This window comes from Arachis ipaensis, chromosome B05, assembly GCF_000816755.2.
Source record: "Arachis ipaensis cultivar K30076 chromosome B05, Araip1.1, whole genome shotgun sequence".
NCBI lineage: Eukaryota > Viridiplantae > Streptophyta > Magnoliopsida > Fabales > Fabaceae > Arachis > Arachis ipaensis.
In genome coordinates, this window is record NC_029789.2 from 14,968,113 (window position 1) to 14,980,705 (window position 12,593).

General features: G+C 40.4%; 1 long non-coding RNA gene across 1 annotated transcript; it reads right to left on the reverse strand.

Annotated features, from left to right (window-relative positions):
- Positions 1 to 1,933, reverse strand: LOC110271783. The gene is made up of 2 exons (XR_002362438.1): positions 1,849 to 1,933; positions 1 to 174 (listed from the first exon to the last, which is right to left on the reverse strand). It is a non-coding gene; the product is annotated as an uncharacterized LOC110271783 (long non-coding RNA).

Genomic DNA, 12,593 nt, shown 5'->3' on the forward strand with positions numbered 1-12,593 from the left:
TTACACGACATTTCTTATCTTTACTTCGTATTTATTACTGCAATTCAATATTATGCCTTTTTCCTACATATTCTCTCTGAATTTTTGAGAAACGTGAAATTTTTCTAGAAAACAACATAAAAGATACTAGTTATAATATATGAAAATGTTCATGTTTGACAAAAAACCAATGTTCTGAAAACTGGACCGGACTGGCTGGTTCGACTAGGTTAACCGAGAACCGGTCAGTTAGCCGGTCCGGTCAACACCTAAAACCGGCCTGCAAAAAACTGGTGAAAAAACCAGCCGAATCGGTGGTTAACTGGTGAACCAAACGAACTGGCAAATTTTTTTGAAGTCCGGTTCTCCCCTTTAACACCAAACAGCGTCGTTTTGGTTTAATTAAAAAAAAAAAAACAAAACGCGTAGCCCAAATGCCCCCAATCCCCTCTCCATTCTCTCACTCTCAGTGTCACCAACATACCAAAATCAAAATCCCTAATTCAAAGGTTCTTTGGAGAGAAGCAGAAGAATGAGGCTTGTCGGAGCACGGCAACGATAGAAGAAGGAGGCGGTGGAGCTGTGGTTGATGTGCATGGCTTTCCAAGCTTCTCTGCTTCTCTCTTCTCTCTTCTCTCTCACTCTCAGTCTCACCAAAATGGCAAAATCTCCCAATCTATCTCGCTTTTAGTCTCAGACGCCGCCAGTCTTCTCTGTCATCCCCGTCGTCGGCCGCCTCTTTCTCGTCGTAAAAAATGTCTCTGTCTCCGAGACATCTCTGCTTTGTCTCTGTCGAGCACCTCTCTGTCTGAAGTGCGAACGTACCTGTGCCGCTGTGGGCTCTTCGCCGTGGCCCGTGAGTTCTTCAATTTTCATCGTCCCTCAACATCTTCATGGTCTTGTTTATTTTCACTGATTTCTTCCCTTTTTCACTTTAGTTTTTTATTTGTTTCCTCTGTTGTGTTTGTTAATTTTATTTATTTTGATTTCTGAGTTGCTTCACTTGTTTGTTGCTGATTTGTTTGATTCTCAGTTGATGGTGTTATGATGGATTGCTTCACTACATTGTTTATGTTAAAATTTTTTCTAGTTTTTGTTGTTTTCAATTAATTTTTTATTCAGTGAGGAATTTAGAGCAGATTTGAGTTCATAACTTCAGATGCAGAGTTCTTGTTTTGAGTTCTTCTGCTTTTCAAATTTTTTTATTTTGTTAATTATATAGATTAATCATTTTGTAATTCTGAATTTTACCGAATATAAATTTGATAAAGTTCAATTTTGGGACTCTGGTTTTTGAATTTTTCTATATTGAATTTCGCTATATAAGTTCAATTGTGCTCTATTGAATTCTGCTATATTGAATGTTGGTGGTGAAAGTATCTGAAAGTAATGCTTCTGAACCTGCCAGGAGGATGTCCCTCATGCATCTCTACCTGAAAATTGTAGAGAGAATGGTGAATGTGAAGATGAGAATGGAATGGCTCTTGATAAATTGTGCAACACAGCAGAGGAGCAGGTCAAGAGCAATGGGACAGAGGAGTCAATGAGTTATGCAGATGGAAAAGTTCACAGGGAACTGAAGCCACTAAGAGCTCTAGAGATTATAGATTGGTTTTTAAGTTTGTGTTCCATTTACATAATCCATTTGGTATAGGCATCATCATTGTACATTTAATAGCTATTGGATAATTTCCTCTTCAATGCATTATGGAACTCGTGTTGTGTTTAATGTGTTTATATACTAAATTTTTAATAATTTTATTTAATATTTAATTAAATCGGTTGAACCTCGATTGAATCTGTGAACCAGTGAACCAGTCACCTCACCGGTTTATTGACCGGTCTGGTTCTCGCAACCTTGACAAAAACAAAACTTAACATTCAACATTAAATTCTTAATGCCTTTCCTATTAGTGAATTGGGAGAGTAGAGAATCTTAAAGGTTTTCTTTCTTAAATCATTGATCAATTAACTACCAAAATCATGAGAGAGAGAGAGAGAGAGAGAGAGTGAGAGAGCGTGGGTGAAAAATACAGGGAGGGCTAGACTTAGGGAACAGGATAAAGATCTAAGAGTCTGGAACCGAGAAGAGTATCAGAAACTTGAGAATGAGTCTTTCTCAATCTTTGTGGACAACCTTCCGAATGATGTATCGAAGAAAGAGCTGTTTCAATTGTTTAACTGGAAAGGATGCATAAATGATATATACTTATCACGAAAACAAAGAAGTGATAATGTATATATATTTGCTTTCATACGTTACACTACGAAGGGAGGAGCTTTGAAGGCTATAAGGGAAATGAATCGCATGAGATTGAGGGGTAAAGTTGTTTTTGTAGGGGAAGCTAAATACAGAAGGAAGTCGGATACGAATGGAGTCCAGAGAACCACGGGAACAAATGTTGACCAAAACACGCCTACTCTCAGGCTGCAATGTCAGAAGGTAGTGGCCCAGGCGAACACAACAGAAATGGGTAAGGAGGAGCAAAGCCTAGATCCACATGGAAATGGATGGACAAAGAAGGTGGAAGTATCTGTGGAAAAAAATTATGGAATGGTTACAGAGAAGCCTAGTGGGAGGGACAACAATTGCTATTAATTTTAGATCCTTGAAAGAACAGATTGCAAAAAATTTGCCCCAAGTTACCCATATACGAGAACTAGGAACTTACAAAGCCTTACTGACAGTTTTAATAGCATATGGAGATGGGAGGAGTCGGAGCGAAGTGAAACCAGAAGAGTGTGGCTAGAATGTTTTGGAGTGCCGCTGCATGCTTGGTCTGCGGAAACATTCAAAACCATCGGGAGTCAATGGGGTGAAGTGGTTGGATGCGATACGAAGACAGAATCCTGCAATTACTTCAGTGTGGGACGAGTACAAATTGATACATGTATTATGAATGTGATTAATGAGTGGATACACATTACAATTGGCATTAGCGGTTTCGATGTTATGGTAAAGGAGGTGGCACACGAGATGCTTAGAACGAGTTATAAGTTGAATAACATTTCTAATGAAAGCACAAGCGGTGAGATGCAAAGAGAAAATGCTTCAGGTAACGGCTCAGATGCGATTGGCAGGACGGTGGGGTAGGTAAATCGATCGAAATGCATTAACCAGGGAGAAGAACTGCTGATGGCAGTGGCACGAGAGGATGACGAAGTAGAGGGTAGAAGGGTAATTTCTGAAAGTATTTTGAATGAGTGGGTCAATGTGAATTTAATTGACAATCACCGCAATCAGATAACGTAGAAATCAAGCATTGAAGGAATTGAAGGGCATGCGGATTTGGTGGGGGATGCTGATTTGTGCAATAATGAGGATTCTGATAGAACCGTTTCTTGGGAGGTGGAGGCTATGGACTGTGGGCTGCTAAGAGGAGCCAGAAGGGGTAGACTAACAAAAAATAACATAAAGGATTCCTGGCCCAATAATAATATTAACCAGTTTGGGCTACGAAATGCTACTGGGCCGAAACTCCTATTGGGGGCAGCAACAACGAATGCAGAGGCTGCCAACAGGGCTGGACCGGGTTAGGAGGAAGTGGGTCGACGGAAACGGAGCACACCATGGGTTTGCAGTGCTGTTCTCCTTCGCGAAATAACAACAGGAGCGATCCAGGGAGCTCATGGCGCTGCTTCCCCCCTGGTCCCACGAAAACGACGAGCTGGAGACTTATGATTAACCCATGCGAGCCAGGGACTGGAGGACTGGTGTGCGATTGGGACGGTTGACGGGGCTGAGGGTGAGACGACCGTCGACAGCAGAGGCGACTGCGCTGAGGCGTTTGGGTGTGAGGAGTTGATGGGGACTCCGGAGGACTTGGAGGATGGAAGGGTTAGAGGGATGAAGAGGACTGTTATCTCAAGCCTTCCGTCGATTGCTAGCCTAGGAGATGTTGGGGGCGTGGCGGGCATAAATGGCAGAAATGGGGATGCTAGTGACGATGGCAACCTTGGGGACACCGACGGGGAGAACGGCTCAGACGAGGAGAATAAAACTGCTGCGGAAGTTAAAGGCACAAGCTTGGAAAATAAGATAGCTGTGGTTAACGATGCTGTACATGTCTGTAATAGATCGAAGATAGGACCGGGGGGGTCGATGCCGAATGAGGATGGAGCTGGGATTACTAACAGGAAGGGAGACAGAGATGAATATGAGGATATTGGTGACAACCAGAGCTCAACGCTGGAGGAGCAGATGCTGGAAAACAGGAGGATGTAGGAAGTAGCTGTGGAGTCCGGTGCAATGCTGTACAACGAAGAAGACGATATCATGTCTGCCCTCCAAGCTCAAAATGAAAAAAATGCCCAGAAAAAAAGATTGGCAAAATAAAAGGCGAAAGCAAGACAGTACAGGCCTAAGAACAAAAACAAGGTGTGTAACAATATTTTAAAATAATTTTTAGTTCATGGAATGTGAGGGGGTTGAGGGGGGATGGTAAAGTGAGAATGATAAAGGATATGAAGAAAAAAAATATAAACTAAACATGCTAGGTCTGGTTGAAACTAAAAAGCTTGCAGTGACTAGATTTAATGTATCAAGGTTCTGGGGACAAGATAGTGTTGGGTGGGAATTTGTTGAGTCTGATGGTGCGTAGGGAGGTTTGTTGTTAATGTGGGATGAAATGTGTTTTAAAATGAATAATTGTTATAAAGGGGAGAGGTGGCTATGCGTAGAAGGGGTAATTTTGAAGAACAATTTCAATTGTGCATTTTTCTTGATCTATGGTGCCCATACCAGAGAGGAAAAACTTGTTGTTTAGGAAGAGTTGAGACGACTGGATTATGTCAGGTACCTTGTTGCTTCATGGGTGACTTTAACGAGATTGTACATGTAGAAGAAAGGAAAGGCAATGTCAACTTATCGATTTCTGCTGAAGAGTTTAAGAACTGGATACAAGATATGCATTTGGTGGACTTACCGCTTAATGACAGGAAGTTTACCTGGTTCAGAGGACGCTCCTGTAGCCGGATTGATAGAGTTCTGGTTAGTTTAGAATGGGTGGAGGAGTTCCTAGAGATTCGCTTGAGAGGAGGACCACGGGGCTTGTCAGATCACTGCCCTATGATAGTAGAAGATACTAGCTTGAGATATGGGCCTAGGCCTTTCTGGAGTCTTGACTCGTGGTTTACACATGAAGGTTTCCTAAGAATGGTCAAGGAGGAATGGAGGGGATTAGGGAATATACAGTTCACAGAAAAATTGAAGGCCTTGACAACTCCGCTGGGAAGGTGGCTGATAAATCCCGATTTTGTGGTTTATCTTGTGCTTAATTTGGGGGATTTTATCACCTTTTTCTCACATTTATTCAATGAAATAGCATGGTTTTGTAATTCTCCCTTAATTTGTGCTTAAATGTGAAAACATGCTTTTTAGGCCCTAAAATAGCTAAATTTAATTCACTTTAATTCCATTCGATGCCTTGATATGTTTGCTGAGTGATTTCAGGTTCAAAAGGCAAGTATTGGATGGAATAAGTGAGGATAAAAGCATGCAAAAGGGGAGAACTCATGAAGAAAATCAGAAATGAAGGAACCGTAAAGCTGTCAAGCCTGACGTCTTCGCACTCAATCGACCATAACTTGAGCTACAGAGGTCCAAATGAGGCAGTTCTAGTTGCGTTGGAAAGCTAACATCGGGGGCTTCGAAATGATATAAAAGTTTCCATATGTTACTTCGCGTATAGGGGTGCGCACGCGCCATGTACGCGTGCGCGTCGATGCTGCTGGTGGCCCACTAAAGTGAAATCGCCCCCAGCGATTTCTGAAGCACTTTGGGCCCAACCCAATTTATTTCTGATGCTATTTCATGCAGAATTCAAGCTTGGGCAAGGAAAGAGCAATTGTTTGGTAGTGTAGCGTCATGTAGGTTAGTTTCTAGAGAGAGAAGCTCCCTCTTCTCTCTAGAATTAGGTTAGGTTAATCCATCTTAGATCTAGGTTTTGATTATTGTTCTCATCTTGTTTCTTTTACAATTTCTTATTCTACTATTCTATTTTTCTTAGTTCTCTTGTCAATTTTACTTTTATGTCTCTTTTATGTTTATGAATATTCATGTTGGATCTTGTTTACATTTGATGAAATTTAATATTGATGTTTCTTTTGTTGATGATTTGAGTTGTTGATTTACTTTTCTTGCAATTGGTAGTTGGTAGATTTATTATTCTTGCACTTTTACCATGTTTTCCATTTGTACCCACCAAGTATTTGACAAAATACTTGGTTGGGCTTTAGAGTAGCTTTTGAGCATTCTTGGCTTGGGAAGAGTAATTGGGCAATCTTGAGTCATTAATACCCAATTTACATTGGTGATCTAGAGTTGTTAGTTAATATCATTTTCAATGACGCTAATCTTTTGCTAATTCAATTAGTGAGTTGATTAGGATTTTTTATTTGAGATTAACTAGTCTTGTTTGACTTTCTCTCATGGAAGATAACTTATACCTTCTTCCAATGTTGGAAATGACGAAATAAGATAAATTCTTGTTAATTATCGTTATGATTAATGACTAGGATAGAAAGCCTATATTCTCAATTCCTTGCCATGAATGTCTCTCTTTATTAATTGCTTTCTTTAATTGCTCTATTTACTTTTCTTGTCATTTATTTTATTGCCCCTTTTATCAACTAAACCCTTTTGTTCTTCATAGTCAACAATTGAGCATTTCATTGCAATTCTTTGTGAAATGACCCGGAGTCTAAATACTACGGTTAATTTTTATTGGAGTTTGTACTTGTGACAAAACCATATTTTAATTTGATGTGAGAGTTGTTTGTTGGTTTGGAGCTATGCTTACAGCGAAATAATTCCTTTCTTTAGGAAGAAAATCTAGATCGACAACAATCCTCATCTATTAGTGGCACAGAGATAATTTTGGCGACATGGATAAGAAAAATATGCAGTTTGAGGAAGAGATAAAGAAGATAGATGACATGGTAAGCAATGATGTATATAATGGAACAGTGGAGGCAAGAAGAAAGGCGTTGGTGACGTGCTGTAAGAAGTGGTATGTAAGGAAGGAACTACACTGAAAACAGATATTGCGATCCTGCCTCACAAAGGACATGGACAAAAATGCCAGATACTTTCACAATGTAGCTTCAACTAGAAGGAGGAATAACAGGATTGATGCGCTGGTAATTAATGGAAGGCTAGTCAGGAATCAAGCAAGAATAAAAATTGCTATCAGAGAGTTCTACAAGAAATTATATTACCATGAGGAGGCTCCTATGGTGGCTTTTAGAGATGGACTAGTGAATATGATAGATGTAGAAGATGCTGCAGCTTTGGAGGTTTTGCCATTGCTTGAGGAGATTAAAGACGCCGTGTGGGACTGTGAATCATCTAGGGCACCAGGAAGTGATGAGTACAACATGAACTTCATTAAGAAGTGTTGGGATGAAATCGGGGCTGAGTTCACAGTAACTGTGCTAGAATTCTTTCAGACATCTAGGCTACCGAAAGACTCTAACCTCACATGGGTGGCATTGGCGCCAAAGTTTATTGGTGCTAAGGAGATTAAGGACCTTCGTCCAATTAGCATGGTTGGCTATGTATACAAGGTGATTTCCAAGGTATTGGTTAGCAGAATGAGATCAGTTATGCCAGGCCTGGTTGGAGAGACTCAGAGTGCATTTGTAAAGGGATGGAAAATACATGATGGGGCTCTGATTGGATGTGAAACTGTACATTGGCTCAAATCAAGGAAGAAGGAAGCGGCTATAATCAAGCTGGATTTTCAAAGGGCATATGATAAGGTCAGGTGGAGAATTGTGGACATTGTCCTGCAGAAGATGGGATTTGGCCTTAGGTGGAGGGAGTGGGTTATGGAGTGTGTCAGCACAGCCACTATGTCAGTCTTGGTAAATGGTTCGCCAACTAAACCGTTCAAGATGGATAGAGGTCTGAGACAAGGTGATCCTCTTTCTCCGTTCCTGTTTGTACTTGTTGTTGATGTTCTACATAGGATGATTAGGGAGGCAGTAAAAAATGGTCAGATATCCCCTCTGTTCGTGGGAAGAGACAATATAGAATTGTCACATCTCCAGTTCGCTGATGATATTGTCTTGTTCTGTCTGCCAGAGGAGGAGTCTGTTAAGAATTATAAAAGGCTTCAACGATGCTTCGAATTGATGTCGGGCTTAAGCATCAACTTTGAGAAATCGAGTTTGATACCAATCAATTGTGATCAACAGTAGGTTCAAAGCATGTGTAGCTTACTGGGGTGGGATAAACCACTATTTTATGGTTTATCTTGTGTTTAATTGAGTAGTTTTTATCAAGTCTTCACCCACTTATTCATATGATTTGCGTGATTTTATAATCCCTTCCTAGTATTATTTTATGATTGAAAACTTTCTTCCTAGAGATCTTTAATTAGTATATTTTAATTCTCCTTTATACCATTCGATGCCGTGATCCGTGTGTTAAGTGTTTCAGGCTTTATAGGGCAGGAATGGCTTAGAGAATGGAGAGGAAGCTTGCAAAAATGGAAGGAAAATAAGAAACTAAAGGAGATGACCAGCGAACACCGACGCGTGCGCATGGCTCACGCGAGCACGCGGAAATGAGGAAATTGCAGCGACGCGTGCGCGTGCCTGACATGTACGCATGGATTGGAGTCTGCACAAAAGACGCGCACGTGTGGAAGAAGCGTACGCGTGACAAGGAAAAAAATGCCAAATGACGCGCACGCGTGACTGACGCGTACACGTGACCTGCGCGATCTGCAAAATTAACAGAAAATGCTGGGGGAGATTTCGGGCCGCGTTTTGACCCAGTTTTTGGTCCAGAAACACAGAATAAAGCCAGGAAACAAGCAGAGACTCAACACACACAGAGACACGTTCACATATTCTCATTAGGATAGTTTTTAGGTTTTTAGATCTGAATCTAGAGAGAGAATTACTCTTCCTCTAGTTTCTCTTTACATTCCTAGTTTATTGCTTTTGCTTTTGGATACTGAAGAGTCATTACCTCCATCAAAGATAATATTCTAGTTTGTATCCTTACTTACTCTTTTATTTATTCCATATTCTTAATTCTTGTTTAAAGTGGTAGTTGGATTATTTTCATGGATTGTTAGTGAAAAGGATTACTTTTATCTTTAATTAATTTTTAAAGCTTTATTTTATTCAATTTATCATGTCTTCTTTTTATATTTCTACAAGCATTATATTCATGTCAATAGAGTAGCTTTCCTACTTGACATGGGGGTTGATTAAAAGGAGACACTTGAGTTGGAAGGCTTAAGTGATGGTTAAATTGGAAGTTGTTGGCTAGTTCTGTATTTACTAACGCTAGACCTTTCCAAGGGAGAGGACTAGGATTTGCGAATAAGAGTTAGCTCAATCACTTGACTTTCCTTTATTTAGTAAGGGTTAACTAGGTGAAAACAACAACCTGTTTGATACTACACTTAAGAGATCCCAACAAGGATAGAACTTCCGATTAATCATTCCCCCAGTCAAGGCTTTTTATCTAGAATATTAATAATCATTCTTAGTTTTTTATTGCTTTAATTTACAATTACTTAATTGCTCATTATTCAACTCTCAAACTCTCTTGGAAACTCTTGATTAATAAATTAGCACCCTTTCTAGCAACTCGTTGGGAGACGACCTAGGACTCATACTCCTAGTATTTTTATTCTAAACTTTTTGTGACAACCTTTCTAAATTGATGAGGCGGATTTTTGCTGGTTAAGAGCTATACTCGCAACGCTGTTCTATTATATTATAATCTCTTAATTAGTCTAACTTCTGTCCCTCGTTAGTTTTTGGCACCGTTGCCAGGGAGTTGCAATTGTGTGCTAAATTATTAATTAGTGTACATATTTTAATTTTAATTGCATATTTTATTTTTATTTTATTACCATGAGCTATATGTTTCTTTCATTGAATGACGCGTTCACTGTCTAATTCGAGCTTAGCTGCATTTGATCCTGAAATTGAAAGAACTATTTCACGTATTAGGCGAGCTCGACGCAGGTTAGCCTCAGAGGGTGGTAAAGTGATTGTTATCGATTCACCAGTCTCATCTGAGGGCGAATCTGAACTGCCATCTGAGAGCGAAACAAGCTCATTTACTACTGATTCAGTTGATTCACGTGTAGATAACATGGCAGCACCTAGGAGGATTACTCTCCAGGAAGCTGGAGCCCCATATTTTACACTGCAGCCGTATCAAGTGCATCATCCAACTCTGGCTGCAGATTTTGAGCTGAAGACTGCATTAATCAACTTGATGCCCAAGTTTCATGGCTTACCTGCTCAGGAGCCTATCAAGCACCTAAGGGATTTTCAGACAGCCTGTTCTACTGTTAGGCGTTATGGTGCGAATGAATTTTCTATTCTGTTAACCGTCTTCCCATTTTCTCTTGAGGGAAAGGCGAGGGAGTGGTACTACTCCCAACCTGAAGCGACTGTTACCAACTGAGATATGCTCAGGAGAGAATTTTTGGAAAAATACTTTCCAGCTGAAGTTACAGACAGATTGAGGAAAGAGATCTCCTGCATTGTTCAAGGAGAATCAGAAACTCTTTATGAGTATTGGGAGCGTTTTAAGAACCTTCTGGACACATGCCCCCATCACATGATTGACAGGATAGTGTTAATCAACTACTTCACTCAAGGCACGAAGCCTCAGGATAAAACTACATTAGATGGTGCTAGTAATATTTCTCTGAAGAAGTACAAGACCGCAGATGAAGCATGGCAACTAATCAGCGATTTAGATGAGTCCACCAGGAATCACAGGCACCGGAGCCGCCACTTAAAAGCTGTTGCAGAGGTTTCCTCTAGTAATGAAACTTCTGCTCTTACACAGAGTATATGTGAAATGACCAACTTACTAAAGCAAATGCAGTTAAACCAACAACAATAAGCTCAGCCTTCCCCACCATAACAAAGCCAACAGCTAGTCCCACAAAGAGTATGCGAAATATGTGCTGATTATAGTCATTATACTGATGAATGCCCGCAGATCCAACAAGAAGACAACACTGTGGTAGCTACTCATAACTTCTATGACTGCCCGAATCAAGGATACAATCAACAAGGCGGTAACTACAACCAAGGTGGAAACTATAACCAAGGATGGCAAGACAACTCCAACCAAAGTTGGAGAGATAATTCCAACCATGGCTGGAGGGACAACTATAACAGAGGAGGCAAAGATAACAATAGAAACCAGAGATGGAATAACAACAATAGACAGCAGAATCAGAACCAACCTTACAGAGCTCCTCACCTAAGACAGTCACAAGGACCCCAGGATAACCAACAACAAGTCCCACAGATCACTTACCCTACTTCCTCATCAAATGACGAGATACTTCGTTCTCTTGCACAAGGACAACAAGACATGCAGACTACACTGAACTCTACTCTAAATGGTCTGAATGCTACTTTACAAGCTCTTGCCGCCCAGATAGATTCATTACCTACTTCCACTAACCAAGCTCCAATAGAATTTCTTCTCAACCCTTACCCAATCCCAAGGGTGGCATCAATGCCATCACTTTAAGATCCGGAACCATACTGCCAGAGAGGAATCAGGAGGAGCCAAGCCCAATAGAACACACCCCAATTGAAGGCTTAGTAGACGTGGAAGATGCTGAAATGGAAGATGCTGAGGAGGAAGATGAAGTACAAGACAAGGTTGAAGAAGAAGTAACTCAGCCAAAGAATAGAGCACCAAAGGATGCAGAGGCTGCAAGTGGCGCCATCCCTATCCCATTCCCACACCTTGCAAGGAAGTCTAAAAAGCAGATAGAACTTGATCCCAAAATGGTAGAAATTTTAAAAAAGGTTGAGGTAACTGTTCCCCTTTTTTATATTATTCAGCAAGTACCTAAATATGCAAAGTTTCTGAAAGATTTATGCATACATAAGGATAAATTTAATGAATTAGAAACTATTCCTTTAGGTAGTTCTATATCTACTTTAATGGGAGGTATACCTGAAAATGTAGTGATCCAGGTCCATGTATGATAAACTGTACCATTGGAGGTGTAATATTTTCTGATTGCATGTGTGACTTAGGAGCGTGTGTTAGTATAATGCCATTGTCTATATATGATACCTTAAGGCTCCCTCCCTTAAAAAGGTCGGCAGCTCGTTTTGTGTTAGCAGATAAAAGCATTATTACAGTAGTTGAAATTGCTGAAGATGTATTAGTGAGCATTAAGGGGCTCACATTTCTCATTGACTTCTACATCCTGGAAATTCCCCCTAATGACTCAGGAAAACCATCATCAATCCTGCTTGGAAGACCATTCCTGAAAACTTCAAAGTTCAAGCTGGATGCATTCTCAGGAACTTACTCCTTTGAAATAGATGGTAGAACAGTGAGTTTCAGTTTAAATGAAGCTATGAAATATCCTCCGGAAGATCATTCTATCTTCCAATGCGATATTATTGATGAAATTGTAGCTGAAGTTCACCAAGAAGAAGTATAAGAGAAACACATGGAGCGAGGTCCAAGTTTGGGGACACCCTCTGAACATAATGAAGACACTTTGCCATTATCACTAGCCCCGGATGATCCAGAGCCTAGCCAAGAGTATAAATTGGAATTGAAGCCCCTTCCTCCACACCTCAAGTATGCT